Raw genomic sequence first — 16871 nt, forward strand, 5'->3', positions numbered from 1 at the left:
ACAGTAGCACAAAGGCAGGTAGGGATTAGGGTAAGGGGAGTTTAGGATCAAGAACCTCACTATACAAGAATTTCCTGACCCCTTGTTCCTCCCCCCACCCCAACGAACCCCACATCAGATCCCCCCACCCCACAAAATACAACATACCATTCCATAACCATAATCTTACCCAATCCTACACAATGTAGCATTTCCAAATCCTAAACTCCCCTTACCCTAATCCCTACCTGCCTTTGTGCTACATATGTCAGCGCTCCCAGCCACCAGCTCACCAAACCTAAAATGGTGGCTGGGGAGGCGCGGAAATGCAATAAATACCCCTTGGGCTACATATCCCAATATTGGGCTACAATTGGGCTAGTCCCAATGTAGCCCAAAAAACATACAAAATGGTCGCTCGCCGGCCACTCCCCCCCTTCCCAATCTGCCCGGGGGGGCAGACCTCGCCGTGCTCGGCTGCCCCCCAAGCCCCCAATCTGCTCACGCAGCCGCATCTGTTTTCAGGCTCTCTGCAACACCCTTGCTTATACACAATGCACTGAGCTCACCGAGCACCATCACGCAATCAAACAAATCCAATACAACAGAATGCAATCTGGGTAAATCAGCCCCGACCCACTGAAACTGTTCACATGCCCTGCCGGTTACGTTTTAGTGACTTGAACAAAGTTGGTTAATACCTTTATTTGCTTCTTTATTTGTCTGTTATGGTCCAATCCTTTTTGTGTTTTTACACGCAGTTTTGCTCAATAGGTTTCCCACGTTTGCTTGACTCATGTTGGGTAAGAGTTTGAAAAGCCGGGAAACTCCTAGTTGTACGAGTACGTAATTCTTTGAACGCTTCAAGTGAGCTATATTTAAATATATTATTTTGTTACAAAAAGGTCTAAAACAAATAAAACATATAAATAAAAATGGTGCTATAATTCAACGGTGGGTTGTTTTACAAATGTTCTTCTTGTCTGTGTGTTTTCCTTGTTTTGGGGGATTTTTTTGTTTGACAGTCATAGGCCTTCTGTTTGCAAAGCTGCTTTAAGTGCAGTGTAAACTTTAAGGGTAATCCTAGCAGGTGAGTGATGCCTGGGAGCTATATCCTTTCCCCGAGTACTTTCTGTTCTTAAGCGTCACATAGCAAACATATTTACTAAGGTCTTTACTGGCTCTGGGCCCGATGAGAGTCAGTAGAAGTCTATGGCTGTGCCATGTCATTCCACACAAAGGACTAGACCGCAATGTAATCACGCCCTGCAAAAAAGCAATGTATTTATATACTGTGCACTTTGTCCAAATATAAGACTGATTTTTCTGCTATGCACTAGATAAATAGTGGGGTTTCTGCAAAAAGAGTTGTCAAATTCTAGAGTAGGATATCATGGTTGCTACAATTAGTCCTTCAACTGTGAGTAAATAACTTGGTGCCTCTAGGGGAGTTTTGTTAATTGGTGAGTGCGCCTCATATAAATGAGGAGAGTGCTGGAGTTAAGGCTGGGGGGAGGGGGCGGGGGGGCAGTGCCTTAGGTCCCTGATCCGTGACGTTTCCTTCATTCAAGGAACTAGATTTACCTATCCTACTGCAAGAAAACATAAGTATAAACGATTTATATCTGGCCTCTCTGCATGACTTCTTCCCTTCCTGCCTGCCATAAGTAGGGACCAGGTACAGGACACTTTCTGTTTTTTCATTTGTATGTAAAATATTAGCAAAACTAACAAGCATTGGTAAATGCATTAGGATTCGCCTATGTGATTCATAATAAGGCTGTTTTTTTGTTGTAACTTGTAGCTTGCTGAGTAGTTGTACAATATAAGTTACAGAAAGTCCGTTAAAGTGTTATGACTTTTTTACGCACAAAAAGACAATATGTTGTGTTGTTACTAGTGGTATAGTATGAGTAAGTAATAACATTTTGAAAAATGAATTGAAAGAGAGAAATATATACTTAATTGATTTAATAGCAATATTATGTGTTTAGAGGAGTCCTGACAACTTTTAGGCCCGGTGCCACTGCAGCTGCTGCACCTTTCAAATCATGCCCCTAGTGTCTGCATGATTGCATTTTTTTTTTAAACATTTTTTTTCAATTTGAAACAAAGACAGCAATAGACAATTACATAGTCGATGTATCTACGTTAGTTCCTACCATTTCCACCCTCCCTCCATGCACCTCTAACACACAGCAATTATGAATACATAGGTGTATCTGTCACCAGCCGCCCCCGTCTACAAACCCCTGTCTGTCACCGAGTCAGGAGTCGCCACATCACCCGCGCCACCCTAGTCACTACTTACCCCCACAGATAACTGCATTTTTGACTGCCTGCTTAGTAGTAAAATATTGAAATTTTTGGTGTTTAGAGAGGTTCATAGAGCTTCAGGCCCCGGTGTCACTACACCGGCTGCACCATTGAAATCATGACCCTCGTGCTTGCAAGATAACTGCACTTGTGACTGCCTGTTTAGTTTAATATTTTAGCAATAATCTGGGTTTAGTGGGGGTCCCTAGAGGTTTTGGCCCTGGTGCCACTCAACCTGCTGCACCATTCAAACCAAGTCCCTTTTAACTGCAAGGTGACTGCAATTGTGACTGCCTATTTAATAGTCAAATATAGCAATATTAAGGGCCCGATTATGACTGATGGTGGTGCGAGGGAAGGCAGCTTGCCACTTCCATGCCCCGCACCACCAATAGTTGCCACTACCCACCTGCCAGATAACAAGATTTTTGTAGTCTGGCTGGCAGGCGGCGTGGCGGTCCCGCAGTGGTGCTGTTTAAAAAGCTCATGTGAGCCTGAAACAGCAGCGCCACGGGACCAGTATGCACGTTCCTGCTCTGTAAGAAATGTACCATGTCATGCAACTCTTCCTGTGCAGGAACTGGGGGTCCAGAAATACAGGGGGGCACAACATGTGGACCCTACATGCACCCCCATGTACAGTGGCAAGGCCCCCTTTCTTTCCTCACTGCCATTCTTTTCGTGAAGGCAGAACCTCAATGACAGCGCTGGCAGTGAGGAAAGGTTTCATATGCTTGGCAGTTCCTCAGGGCACCAACAAGCATATTGCAAACCTCAGACTGACGCAGGACTGCCAGGTAATGGTGGCTCCCTGGCGGATGCAGCGGTGCAATGGCAGTCTGACTGCCAAAGTCCTAATAGGGCGGTTGGACCGCCAGTGCGGCGGTGGCTGGACTGCTGCGACCCGTGAGTCTGGTGGTCCATGGACTGCCAGACTCGTAATTAGGGCCTATGTATTTGGAGGAGTTCTCACAAATTGTGGGCCTGGTGCTACTGCACCTGCTGCACCTTTCAAATGATAACCCTGTAGTCTTCAAAGTAACTGCTTTTGTTTTATTTAGTAGTAAAATACAGCAATAAAAGTGTTTTTAGTAGGGTGCCTAGAGCTTTTGGTCCTGGTGTCACTGCACCTGCTGCACCATTGAAATTATGACCTTATCGCCTGCTGGATAACTGCACTTGTGACTGTCTTGTTTAGTAATCTGTGTTTAGTGGTGGTCCCTAGAACTTTGACCCCAAGGCCACTGCACCTGCTGCACCATTCAGGTTATGACCCCTAACTGCAATTGTGGCTGCCTGTTTAGTAGTAAAATATAGCAATATTAGGTGTTTAGAGCAAGTCTGACAACTTTTGTGCCCGATGCCACTGCACCTGCTGCATCATTCAAATCATGATCCTAGTGCCTGAAAGATAACTGCACTTGTTTGTGACTGCCTGTTCAGTGGTAAAATATAGCAATAATCGGTGGTTAGTGGGGTGCCTGGAGCTTGTGGTCCTGGTGTCACTGCACCTGCTATACCATTGACATCATGACCCTGTTGTCTGCAAGGTAACTGCACTTGTGACTGCCTGTTTAATTTTCAATTTTAGCAATAATCTGGGTTTAGTGGGGTCCCTGGAGCTTTTGGCTCCAGTGCCACTGCACCTGCTGCACCATTCAAATTAAGTCCATTTTAACTGCAAGGTGACTGCAATTGTGACTGCCTGTTTAGTAGTCAAATATAGCAATATTATGTGTTTAGAGGAGTTCTGACAACTTTTGGGCCCAGTGCTACTGCAGCTGCTGCATCATTCAAATCATGACCCTAGTGTCTGCAAGATGGCTGCATTTGTGACTGCTTGTTTAGTAGTAAAATACAGCGATAATCGGTGTTTAGTGAGGTGACTAGAGCTTCTGGTCCCAGTGGCAAGGCACTTGATGCACTATTGAAATCAGGGCCCTAGTGAAGGAACAGCCTGCAATCACCAAACTTGAGGAATAATTTTAGAACAGACATATGACTGTGTTTACAATCCAAGACTCTGCGTTATTTGTTTGGTGCTGTAATATAGCCTTAGAGCCCGCCGTAGTGGGCTCTAACGGTCATTAAAGACCCGCTCCAGCATTAGAGGCCTGAGCTGAAGGCGAGGGTCTTTAACAAAGGAGCGGGCCTTTAATGGCTGGCTCTAAGGCTATTAGAACATTCCACCCCCAGAGGGCAGAATGTTCTAATTTGTTAAACAAAGGCCTCACGGGACCCGAGGGGGTTGAAATCCTCTCAGGCTCGGTGAGGCATTTGTTAAAGATTGGATTGTTGATGCTCCGTGCTTCTACCAGCCATTAGAAGCCAGGAGCACTCCATTGTTTTCAATGGAGAGCTCAACTGTCCAATGTTTTAGTGTTAAATAGAGACTATCCCAAAGGATAAAGGAGGTTAAACTTCCCTTTAGAGCACCACGTAGAATGCTCATGTAAGGCACTGCAAGCATTTAGTTCAGGTTTATTTATATTGACTTTATTTTTAATGTGCCATGTTTATTACAACATTTAGAAGTCAATCACAATGACCCAATGGATTAAATTGTCAATATCGATCCAATAATGCCTACAAAGAGCAGAGAAAGGTACAGAGGCATGAATAGGAAATGCCACAAACGTTCTAATGCTAAAGCATCTGCTTTACACAACAAAGTAAAAAAAAAGTAAGCATTCCCACATATTGTTAGAAGCTGTCTGCCTTTTCTGTGGGGAGAGATCTTCACTTATCAATATAAATCTTTATTTCAGCACATAGCCATAAAAGAATGAATAGGAATATGATACAATAGATACATGAATAAAACAATTTACACAACATACCAATTCATAAGTTAATCCATCCATTTTTTCCCAAAACACTATACCTACACAAATTCATACTGCCCATAAACAATTATACATAAAGTACAAGATACAGATTAAAATCAGTGAAATCTTAAAAACCTTAAAACACCAAGCTCATGAAAATTAAAAGCAAAGACACCACCTAGCTAGATAGATGTTTCTGCCTGAACTTCCACATGTGCATCAACAATTGGGAGACAGGAAACACAATGCATTGACTGGTGTTACTTCTTGAAATCCTAAATGCCATCCTGAAATTCCTTCTCCCCACGTTACGACAAACCAGTAAAATCCACTTGTTTTTAATTACTTGGTAACCTGGTCTAAAAAAATATGACACACTCAGTCAACACCTCAACCTGAGGGCAAAATCGATAGGAGATATCACCCTCACTTAAGGAGTGGTTCCATTTGGCAGTGAAAGTGCATAGGGGAAGAGTTCATAAGTGAAATTTAACATTAAGGGCCCGATTCTGATCTCGGTTGGAAGGGCTTCGAATCGGATTTGGTTTTACCTAAACCGATCCGGAGTCCTTGTTTCCGACCGACTCGTTCCCAATTGCGAAATACCAAGTACGATGCCTGGAAACCCTTAGCGCTGACCTAATCAGTTCCGGAAGGCATACAGAGAGATACAGTCCTCCGGAGCCGAATCGTACAACTCTATTGAGTAGGTTTTCCTAGCGAGCAAGTACGATAAACGATTCAGACAGCCTTTACAATTTATTGTGCCCGGATCAAAAAGGCTGCTGGAATCAGTCTTTGGGAACCCATAGCAGGCCCCCCTTCACCCAGGGCCCAGAATCGTAGCCGTGGGGGTACCCATGGGTCCCCCCTTTCAGACCATGCACAGTGTGGCAGGCACCAAGGGGTGCCTGCCACAGGGTGCACGATTTTCCCAGTCACCCCATCTCTTCAATGCGAGCCTGTGTACGCGTTCAGTACACAGGCTCCCATTGAAGTCAAAATGGAGTCCGACCTAATTGTATCTGGATGCATTCAAACGCATCGTACTTGTTCGGTCGGACTCCCCTGACACAAATCGTATGGAAAGCATTCTGGACACGAGTCATTCAGTTTGCTTTTCGAATGAGATCGGAATCAGGCCCATAGGGTCTTTCACAGTGGAGGTCCGACCTCATTCAGATATGTTTCCATACAGTTATCAGTTTCGAAGCCTAAGTCATCAGTAAGCAAACCTGCCCTAACAGAAGATCCTATCCTATAGTTTAACAGTACCTGAAGTCTCAACAGTGTATGGGGTTTAAACAACTGTGCAGCCTTGACGTAAGAAAATAAGTTCCACCCACTAAAGCGTATTGGAATAAGTACTTGAGCCTCGGGATACTGATAAGAGAAGCCCCCTTTAAGATATACAACAAACAATAGATTTCCCAAGCACAGCGCAAGCACTGTGCAGGTGAAACCTAATAAGGGATGCAGAGTTCAGTCTCTGGACAGAGAGAGGGGACATGTAACATAATCATTGCTCTCTTGCTTAACAGCACTGTTGTGGTGTGCTCATGGACCTGCATTAGTCCCTTAGAGAGGGACTGTGTAATACTTTATATATTTAAAAATTATTATCATTTATATGATAGCTATATTTGTTAAACTAATTTAAAGCTACCTTTCCTGTACCTGGTTTAGTTTTTGCAGTGCATGTGTTCGATTGCTAGTTCACAAAAGATCACACGGTGTCCAACACACACAACAGTGGGCAATGGCCTGTGGCGTTTTGGCCTTGAACTAGTCTGTACAAAACTACAAAGACAAATTTATATTTGTATTAACACAGAGGAGTACGCAAAATTTGAGTTATATGCAGCTACTTGTTACAGAAGTGCATTTTCTGTACAAGGAAGCTGTTCTCTCTCAGCCTCCTGCTTTAACATTATATCACGTCCCCCTTTCATTACCATACCCTATAGTGGTGAATAGCCTTTGTGCTCATATAGAGCCAGGCAGGTGCATTAATATTGGACGTGTTTAGCAAAAAAGTGAAAAATTAAAGATTAACAGATTCGCGGAGAAAGCATCTCCAAAACTTGGTTTCCAGAAGGATCTTTTTCAATATATTCACATGTAAGTGATCACGCCCTATCCCTCACTCAAATGAACTTTCCCACGTTCCCACACACGCATGCATAGGCCCTCATGTTTACAGGCACACTACATACACATTGCGTGTGTACACACTCGTGATTCACATTCATGCTCATTCATATCCACGAAAACAAACTAAAAAAAGTACCCCCAAGCGTACGTCAAACACACACACAGTTCACCTACCATGCACATTGAAAACAGACACAAGCACACACACAAAGGCAAGTACATGCAAAGCAAAATAATGGCGAACAGTTTGTATCAATCTGGTTAACAATATTGCGTAGCATAGGTGCATGGCCTTACAATGTCGTTTTTGTGTATTTTATGAGGATGTTTTGAACTCTGGGCAGTAGCGGCTAGCAGAGGGAGTGCTACGGGGCGGTGGGCGGGGTGGTGGAGGGGCAGGGTGGGGTGTAGTGGAGTTGAACATATGACGGCCAGGAGTAAAATAAGTAAATGAATAAATAAAACTATTTACCATGTGCTCACTGCATCGTCGAGTTGGCACTGCAGTGAGCGCAAGGTAAATAGTTTTGTTTACTAATTTACTTACTTTACTCCTGGCCATCGTATGTCTGACTCCACTACCCCCACCCTGCCCCTCACCCGCCATGTCTCACCACCCCGCAGCACTCACTCTGCTAGCCGCCACTGATACCGGACAGAACGACCTTTTTAATCTCATGGCGACTGGCACTCCAGTGCATAGTATGGCATTATACACTCAGGCTTGGGACTTGCGAAGAGAGTCTCGTGAGTGCCTGCTGCTGTTAGGAAGGCAAATCTGCCTCCATTTTGTTTCATTGTAGACCTTTCTGGCGATCTCCTGATAACTCGCTGTGAACAGTCATGAATAACGAAAATTAAGTAACAATTTCCTAGGAGTATTAGTCAAACATCTTGACTAAATTACAGAACTCATTAATTGAAAATGTAAACAAGAGTGCTGGGTCACTTGAAACCAGGATGAGCCTAAAAAAAATTAAAGAATGATGGATGTCTCTCTGGTGGCGCCACTGCATGCAAAACCCAGGGGCGGGGCTCAGGGCTGAAAGCGAGGCTTGGAGAATGATGCATTTCAAGTCTCACAAAGCAGATTAAAACAGTACTTGGGCCATGGGTGACTGATTAGGGAAACACACAGAGGAAAAACAGGAACTAGTGTGCTACAGCTAATAGGAACGGAGGAACAGCAAGTAGCAAGCACACCAACCAATGAAAAGTGAGGGTGGGATGTAAGCCCCTTTTAAGATTTATATTAAATACAATAGATTTCACAAATGTGCAGGCGAGACCTAGAAAACCATTTAGCATCTCCAGCACCTTGAAAACCTCACAGGTGATTTGCCACTCTTTATAAATCCTTGATTGATTGATTGATTGGTTAGGAACCTCAGAGTGCCTCTAGACCTCTTGTATAGGAGAAATGGGAGACATCAGAGCTGTACTGGTAGACAAAAGCTCTAGTACATAATATAGAGAGTATTACATCCAAGAAAGGTGTCCTTGTAGGAGATGGGAGGTACACAAAAGACAGGGGGGAACAAGACACCTCTGAAAAGAGGAGACTTTGCAAATTAAAGGTGTTAAGAATCATTTGAGGGTGAGAGAAGCTGTTCTTGAGAGGATCCTGAATGAAAATGGCTGGGGACACTCAACTGGAGAGTGGTTATATAGATGAAGTCATGAAGATGACTAACTGGAGTTGCGTTTCAGGAACTATATTCTTAACTTGGAGTAAATACTACCTTAATAGAGGGGCTCCTCTGACCTCTATTGGGAAAACAAAAACCTCCAAAAGATAACTTCAGTGGACTCTACAAAACACCTACTAAGGTTGTGGGAAGAGAGCACTAACAGCAGATTTTGACAAATCTAAAATGGACAACATGAAAGGAAGAGGGAGACAGGCCACATTCAATAAATATATGTTGCAGCAATGTGGAGAGAGTAGGGTAAAAAACAAATCAGGAGCAAGACACAAAGAGTATGGACGATGACCTGTATGACACACAGATCAATCCTGAGAAGGATGACAAATAGATCGCCAGGAGCTCAATGACTGATTTGGGAGCTTGTTTTTGGGGAAAAAAATGAAAAAATGTGATGGCCAACCATTGTTTTTGACGGAGTGGGCCGTCAAACTTTTCCTACATTTATGAGAACCAACATGACGTTTAGAAATGTCTACGGGCCGGTGGACATGTCTAAATTTAGTGGATGAATAAAGGCATGGTGGCGGACGTAAAGTCCTCTGCCACCCTGTCTGCCTTTACTCCATTTGCCAGTTGCCAAACATTAATTCTGTCCCTCTGTCTAGATCCACGCAGTGGATGAAAAATGATGGGTTGGAATTCTACCATGATCCTATTTGTAAGCACTCATCCCATCACCGCTAGGGTGTTTGATTGCTAGTAGTGTGGCTGGAAACCTGAGACTGGCGCAGCTTTCCAAGCCTACTACTGCCAATATTTGTGAATTCTTAAAAGTAGTTATATATATGTGAGCAAGGCCGCAGGTCAGCGGCTGAAACACGTCATATGGACCATGTCGCTTGAATAAATCTACTTCACGCAATCTGGAGTCTGTATCCGTATTTTGACATTCTGATGAACCAGGATCTTTCATTTTTATATATATATATATAGTGGTGATTTGGTAAATCAGTCACTATATCATTTACGATCCGTTCCAAAATTTTAACAAGTTAAAACCTCTGAATGAGGAGGTAAACTGGCACAGACATAGCAGGCTGTACTAAGGGCCCCCAAACCCAACTACTTAGTCAAGAATGCATTTATTTGAGACTTGTCACACCCCAAACATTCTCCCTAAAGCTACGCCCCTGATTGCAGTTCAGGCTGGACTGTTCCCATTGGGCACAGGGTCAAGACTGATTTGCATATGGCTGGGTTCAAATTGGAATGGCATGGGGAGCAAAAAAACGATGGATTTAGGCCCAGATCTCTGTACTGGGGTGAATGTATGACATTGTTCTGCATTCTGTCCATCAATTGTTCTTTTTGAACCTGATTGCACAATCAGCATCAAGTTTTGAACATCCACATGGGGGGCTGTACATATCTACTAGGCCACTTAGAAGAAGAGATGGGGCAAAAGACAGCTTACATTAGAGACTCTGACATCCGGCATTCCCATGGCAAGGTGGGGAGGGAGGAGGGCGCTTTTGGCATAAGTAGCGCCACCATCCTATTATATGTTTTACACCATCAAGGCTTCAGCTCTCATTTAGATTGGAATACACTTATTAAAATGATGACCATCCATAAGTTGAATAATAAATAGATGAATCCTTTATTAGCAGCACATTCAATATGCATCCAAACGCTCCAGTAACCAGCTTCTTTTACCCTCTCAACTGTTATTTTCTAATGAAGCTCTACCACCTAGAATGTAGAACCCCGGTGAAAACATAATATGTTGCATGCAATGGCATGCGACCCAGAACATAACTTAAAGGTACATACACTATAACATTTAATGCATGTAACATATCTCCCTTATTTAACAATAGAAACACAAAAGGAATACAGAAAAACATAAAAGCAAAACATAATAACAATTACATGAAATTTGCATATCTTTTAGGAACCTTAATTTCTTGTTTACAGTCTTTAACTCTGTGAGCAACAGAATCACTCTTATTGTGATTGTCATACATGTTAAGTGAAATATCTTTCGTGGCATCAAGTTTAATACACTTTGCCAATTTTCCCACATTCCAAATTCTGCCATCTTGTGTCATAACACTATTTTCAAAAACCCTTTTTACTTGAACATGATCACTAAACTTATTATCACCTTTACAAATGAACCCATGCTTTAGTATTCTTACCCAATCTCCTTCTTGAAACTCATGAGGCCTTGCCTTCCATTTATCATCATACCACCTTTTAGTTTTCAACTGTTTAGCTTCCACACGTTTAGCAACTTCTTCCAAATTCTCTCTTCCCGAATCAAAATAAAGAGACTTTTCCCTTAACCACCAAGGTAATACCTGTGAGGCCGGATCCCTTCCTTTAAAGAGTTTAAAAGGACTAACCTCGGTTGTAGTATGTGGTGTGATTCTATAAGTCCATAATCGTTCTCTTAAGGCACCTACCCAGTTTGCTCCAAACTTTTCCGCTTCAGTGACAAACCCTTTCAAAACTCGATTAAATCGTTCTACCTGTCCCTTCTCATGTGGTTCATATAAAGAAGTAAATCTATGAGTAATACTGCATTTTTTTAAGACCTCACACATTTCTCCCGAGGTTAACTGAACTCCATTATCAGTGACCAAGCATGAAGGACAACCTTCTCTGGCAAAGATGTCTTTGAAAAACCCAATGACAGCACTAGTGGTAGCTTTCTGGACAAATTTCACTTCAGGCCACTTAGAATGATAATCGACTATCACTAAAGCATAACGTGAAGATTCTGGAAGCATGTGGAAAGGACCCGAAATATCGAATGCTATTTTTTCCCAAGGTTCAGACGGCCATTTAACCATTTTAAGCGGAGGAGTATGAACCTAAAGCATTCTTTCACTAGATACACACTCAGGACATTCCCTGACTATTCTATCGATACATTTATCAAAGCCTGGCCACCAGAAATACAATCTAATTAAGCGCTTCATTGATGATATGCCAGGATGAGTCTTGTGGGCAATTCCAAGTATCACCTCATACATCCCTTCTGGGGGAATACACTTCCCTGACTTAAAGATAAAATCACCATCTTGCTATAATTCCTCTAGTACCCTAAAAAAGGTAAAAGTTCTGGACTTATTCTATCCTTTCTAGGCCAGCCATGTTTGATGTAGTCTTTTAACATCAACCACTTAGCATCCTTCTGTTCACAATCATTCCAATGAACTTCAGATATGTCCTGAAATTTTCCTTGAAGGACATCTTCAATGGTCATCACAACATCAACGTCAACCACAGAGTTTATCATACTTTGTTTGCATGGTAGGCGTGACAAGCAGTCTGCAGTGACATTCTTCTTACCAGGGACATATACTGTCATAAAGTTATATTCCTGCAATTTTGACATTAACCTGGCAATTCTGGCCGTGGAATTCCAACCTCCACTATCCGGTAAAATGTTTACCAAAGGTTTGTGATCTGTTCTTAAAATGAATTTAGAGCCCCACACATATAACCAGAAATGCTCAATCGCCCACACACAAGCTAGCAACTCCCTCTCAATGACGGAATATTTGCGTTCACATTCATTGAGAGTCCTTGAGGCAAAAGCTACATTCCATTCCTCATTCTTCTCCTTTTGCGACAACACCGCACCCAAACCATATAAGCTTGCATCAACAGTGATGACACATTCTCTGTTAATGCGAAATGGTTTGAGTGTGGGTGCATTAATAATGTCATGTTTGATCTCTTCAAAAGATCGTTGTTCTGACTCACCCCAAGCATACTTAACTCCCTGCCTAAGAAGTTTCCTCAAGGGCTCCATCTTAGTGGCAAAATTTACTACAAATTTTCTGTAATACTCACACATTCCAGCAAATGAAAGTAATTGATCCTTATTCTCTGGGGACGGGGCTTTGGAAATAGCTTCAACATTAGATTTTTTGGGAACAACACCCTCACCATAAAGTGTATGCCCTAAATATTCAACAGAATCTCTGAATAACTTGCATTTGTGTGCTTTAGGAGTCAAACCATTGTGTTCCAGCCTTCTACACACTTCATGTAAATGTATTTGATGCTCATGTGTATCTTTTGAGAAGTCCAAAATATCATCTTGGAAACATTTAACGTAGGAATCAATATCCTTAAAAATATGAAACATAATCCTTTGGAATACGGAAGCTGCGGATGCCAAACCAAAAGGCATGCGGGTGTATGCCTACTGCCTACTGGATTTCAGGAAAGGCCTTAAAACCTGGCTGTTTACCCAGTAGCCTATTTTCTCCTGGATGTATTTGTCTGGCATTTGGTCCTTTTGTCCTTTTAACGTTGTTATGTTATTGTGTTGCAGCCCTCCTTTTCCAAAAGCGCCGGGACACTCTTTTTGAGTAGCCGTGCGCTATACAAAAGAATAAATAACATAACATAACATAACATAACATAACAAACCTTGTGGAGTGATGAACGCTGTGTATTTCCTAGAATCTTTAGTTAGTTCTATCTGATGGTATGCCGATCTGAGATCAAGGGTAGAAAATATTTTTGCACCATGCAAAAATGATACAAGTTCATTTATGTTTGGCAAAGGGTGGCAATCAATGATAATATTAGAATTTAACACTCTTAAATCCACACACACCCTCAACTTTTTGTCAGGTTTTCGTACCAAAACTATGGGAAAAACCCATTCCGATGACTCTATGGGTTCAATGATACCCTCCTTAAGCAATTCATCCAACATTTCCCTGAGTTCGTCCCTGATGTTAATGGGAACATTTCTAAGTTTCTGTACAACAAGAATAGTACTACTCTTAAGTACAATTCTATGTGAAAAATCTTTGAGCTTACCCAATTTGTCAATAAAAACCTTTCCAAAACTTCTAATGAGTTTTTCTGAATAGTCCTTATCTATTGTATTTGTTTCATCAACATGCAAATTCTTTACTGCCGATACTGTGTTCATGAGATAATCATCACATAATGACACTTGTTCTATGGATCTAGGGTTTAGTATGATACCTAATTTCCATTGATCCAACCATCCCAACACATTCACACCTTTTTGTGAAATATACAACTTGACACTAGCCATTCTGTGTTTAAAATGTAAACAAACTGAAAAAAAACCAATCATGTCAATCCTCGTCCCACAAAAACTCTCAGCAACTATGTCAGGTTCTTCCAATTTGTCTAAAGGAATGGAGTCTGCCAAAACTGAAATATAATATTCATGAGATATAATAGTCCAAGGGGAACCTGAATCCACCATAAGGAATAGATCAACTCCACAGACTTGGAAAACACATTTAGGAGAACTGATATGTTTTTGAATGTGATCGCCCACTACAGAAACAACAAAACCATGCTCTTTGTCTGTATTGATAATGGTATTGTCTTCCTCCGAAACCGATGATATAGATCCCTGCTTGTGGAATTGTGCACGTCTGTCTCTACACATATTACTGAAATGTCCAATCCTATTGCAGATTTTACATTCTCTCTTCACGGCTGGACATCCTGGAAATGAGGCATTGTGATTTTTGTTACCACACCTAAAACACATTCCTTGGTTGTTAGTTCCTTCAAAATGTTTTTGATAGTGTTGCTTTGGTCGATTAAAATTTTGCTTACCAAAGTTTTGTGTTGCGTTTTGCTCTGTTGTAAATTTATGACCAACCGCACATATTTCATCATCTGTTATTTTTTTTTCAGTATTCTTATTTATAGTGTCCATCCATAGATCAGATTGTTCTTGCGCCTTAGCCGTGGCAATAGTCTCATTTAAATTTGGGTCACCCATTACCCATAACTTATCCTGAATTTGTTTACATTTAACATGAACTATAATCTGATCACGTATAATTTCGTCAGACATGTTTCCGAAATTGCAGTGCATGCTCAATGACCTTAAAGATGTCAAGAAATCGTCAAATGATTCCTCCTCTTTTTGTTCCCTGGTGTAAAATTTGAAACGATTTAAAGCTATGCTAATGTTTGGTTTGAATCTTTTTTCTAATCTTGCCAAGGCTTCTGTATAAACGTTCATTGAATCACCACTTGCATTTTGCATAATAATTTGAGGAAGTGGTGTGAAAATAACTTGACCTTCTGAGCCTAAGCAATGTAGTAATATACTTTTTTTCCTTTCTGAAACCCATCCTTTCGCCATCAATCGCCTTCATGTAATTTAAAAATTCCTCTTTCCATCTCGGCCATGGCATGGATGGATCTCCTTTAACTTGTAAGAATTTGGCAGGTGGATCAAATTGCATTGTTCCCAAACTGTTGCCAGTATATACTTTTTTTAAAAAAACTTGTATCGTTGTTTTATTTGAGACTGTTTAATTGCAGCATAAATGAATAAATAAGATTTTGACCAACTTTGTATTATATATATAAGTGCATATTTTACATTTGCCTTCTAATTGTATGTCCTTACAAAGTTGTTTTCCAATTATATATATATTATTGATCACAAAATAACAATCACCGTTTTGTACCCTAAACGTTTTGTGAAACTGTCTTTTGCTCTTTTCCCCTTTAAAATAGCAAAGTACTTACTTCACACGCTTTAAACACGTTGAACGCGTTGCACTAGCGTTGGAAAATTGTTGTAGCTGTTACCTTGGAAACGTAAAAAAAATGACTTCCGTGCGTGTGATCTCATGCGCACGTAAGCGTCATTTGTTGTAGCTGTTACCCTGGAAACCAAACAATTACTTCCGTGCGTGTGAACTCATGCGCACGTACTCGTCAACTCCTTGCATGACGAAAAGGCAAAAGAAGATGGAAGGTTGAGGGAACCGTTGTTTGCTACGTAAGTTTAAACATTGCACAAGTTGTTGGCTTTATTCAAGCATCAGGTCTATCCTAACCAGAGATCGCTATCTTTGGCTGGAACGAACATTAAAATACTCAAAGTACTAGTATACGGTGAAATTAGCGCTGTGGTTCCGCAAACTTTACCTCCTTCTTCCCAATTACGGACACAACGATCATTCAAAAACAATAAAAAAAAATATCTTGTGCTCCGCTGTACGATTCAAATATTATCCACAAGTTCAATTGTAGAGCTCACCAACATCGGGGAATCTTGTGCGTTATCTCGGTTTCCGTTTTTTCTTTCCTAAACCAAAACGTACAAAGCTCAAACTAATTAATTCCGATCAGCCGCAGGTGCCATCATGTCACAAACTCTTTTTCAGCCGCAGGTACTATCAACGTACATAAAATGACAATGTTCCTCCCCAATGAATTGAGTTCGCCGAGTAAAACAAATTTGAAGAAAAAGGTTCTACCACTGAATTACTTTGTGCTGCCCAGTGGTTTCCCGTCGTCGCCAATATTAAAATGATGACCATCCATAAGTTGAATAATAAATAGATGAATCCTTTATTGGCAGCACATTCAATATGCATCCAAACGCTCCAGTAACCAGCTTCTTTTACCCTCTCAACTGTTATTTTCTAATGAAGCTCTACCACCTAGAATGTAGAACCCCGGTGAAAACATAATATGTTGCATGCAATGGCATGCGACCCAGAACATAACTTAAAGGTACATACACTATAACATTTAATGCATGTAACAACACTTAAGTCCTATAAGATATGTAATATATACTACAAACAGTGTCATTGTAGATGTTGGGGACAATATGTTACTAAGTATTGAAGATATTAGGAAAGGTTAAGTGTTTAGTTTCTGGTTCAAGTTTGGGGGGCGCTAAAAGGGTGTGTGAGTGCAGGGAGGGAGTAGTGGATTTCTGCACCTAGATAACAGCTGGTTACGCACGCAGGGATATCCCAGTAGGGAAGAAGGCCATCAGAAGAAATTCACCAGCAGACAATGACAACCGCAGACTCACTTAAAATGTAACAGCATAGAAAAGGATGCTGATGCAAACGACATCAGTAACCTCACGAATTGGAAAGGGCTCGAA

The sequence above is a fragment of the Triturus cristatus genome, chromosome 11, assembly GCF_964204655.1.
Source record: "Triturus cristatus chromosome 11, aTriCri1.1, whole genome shotgun sequence".
Classification (NCBI taxonomy): domain Eukaryota; kingdom Metazoa; phylum Chordata; class Amphibia; order Caudata; family Salamandridae; genus Triturus; species Triturus cristatus.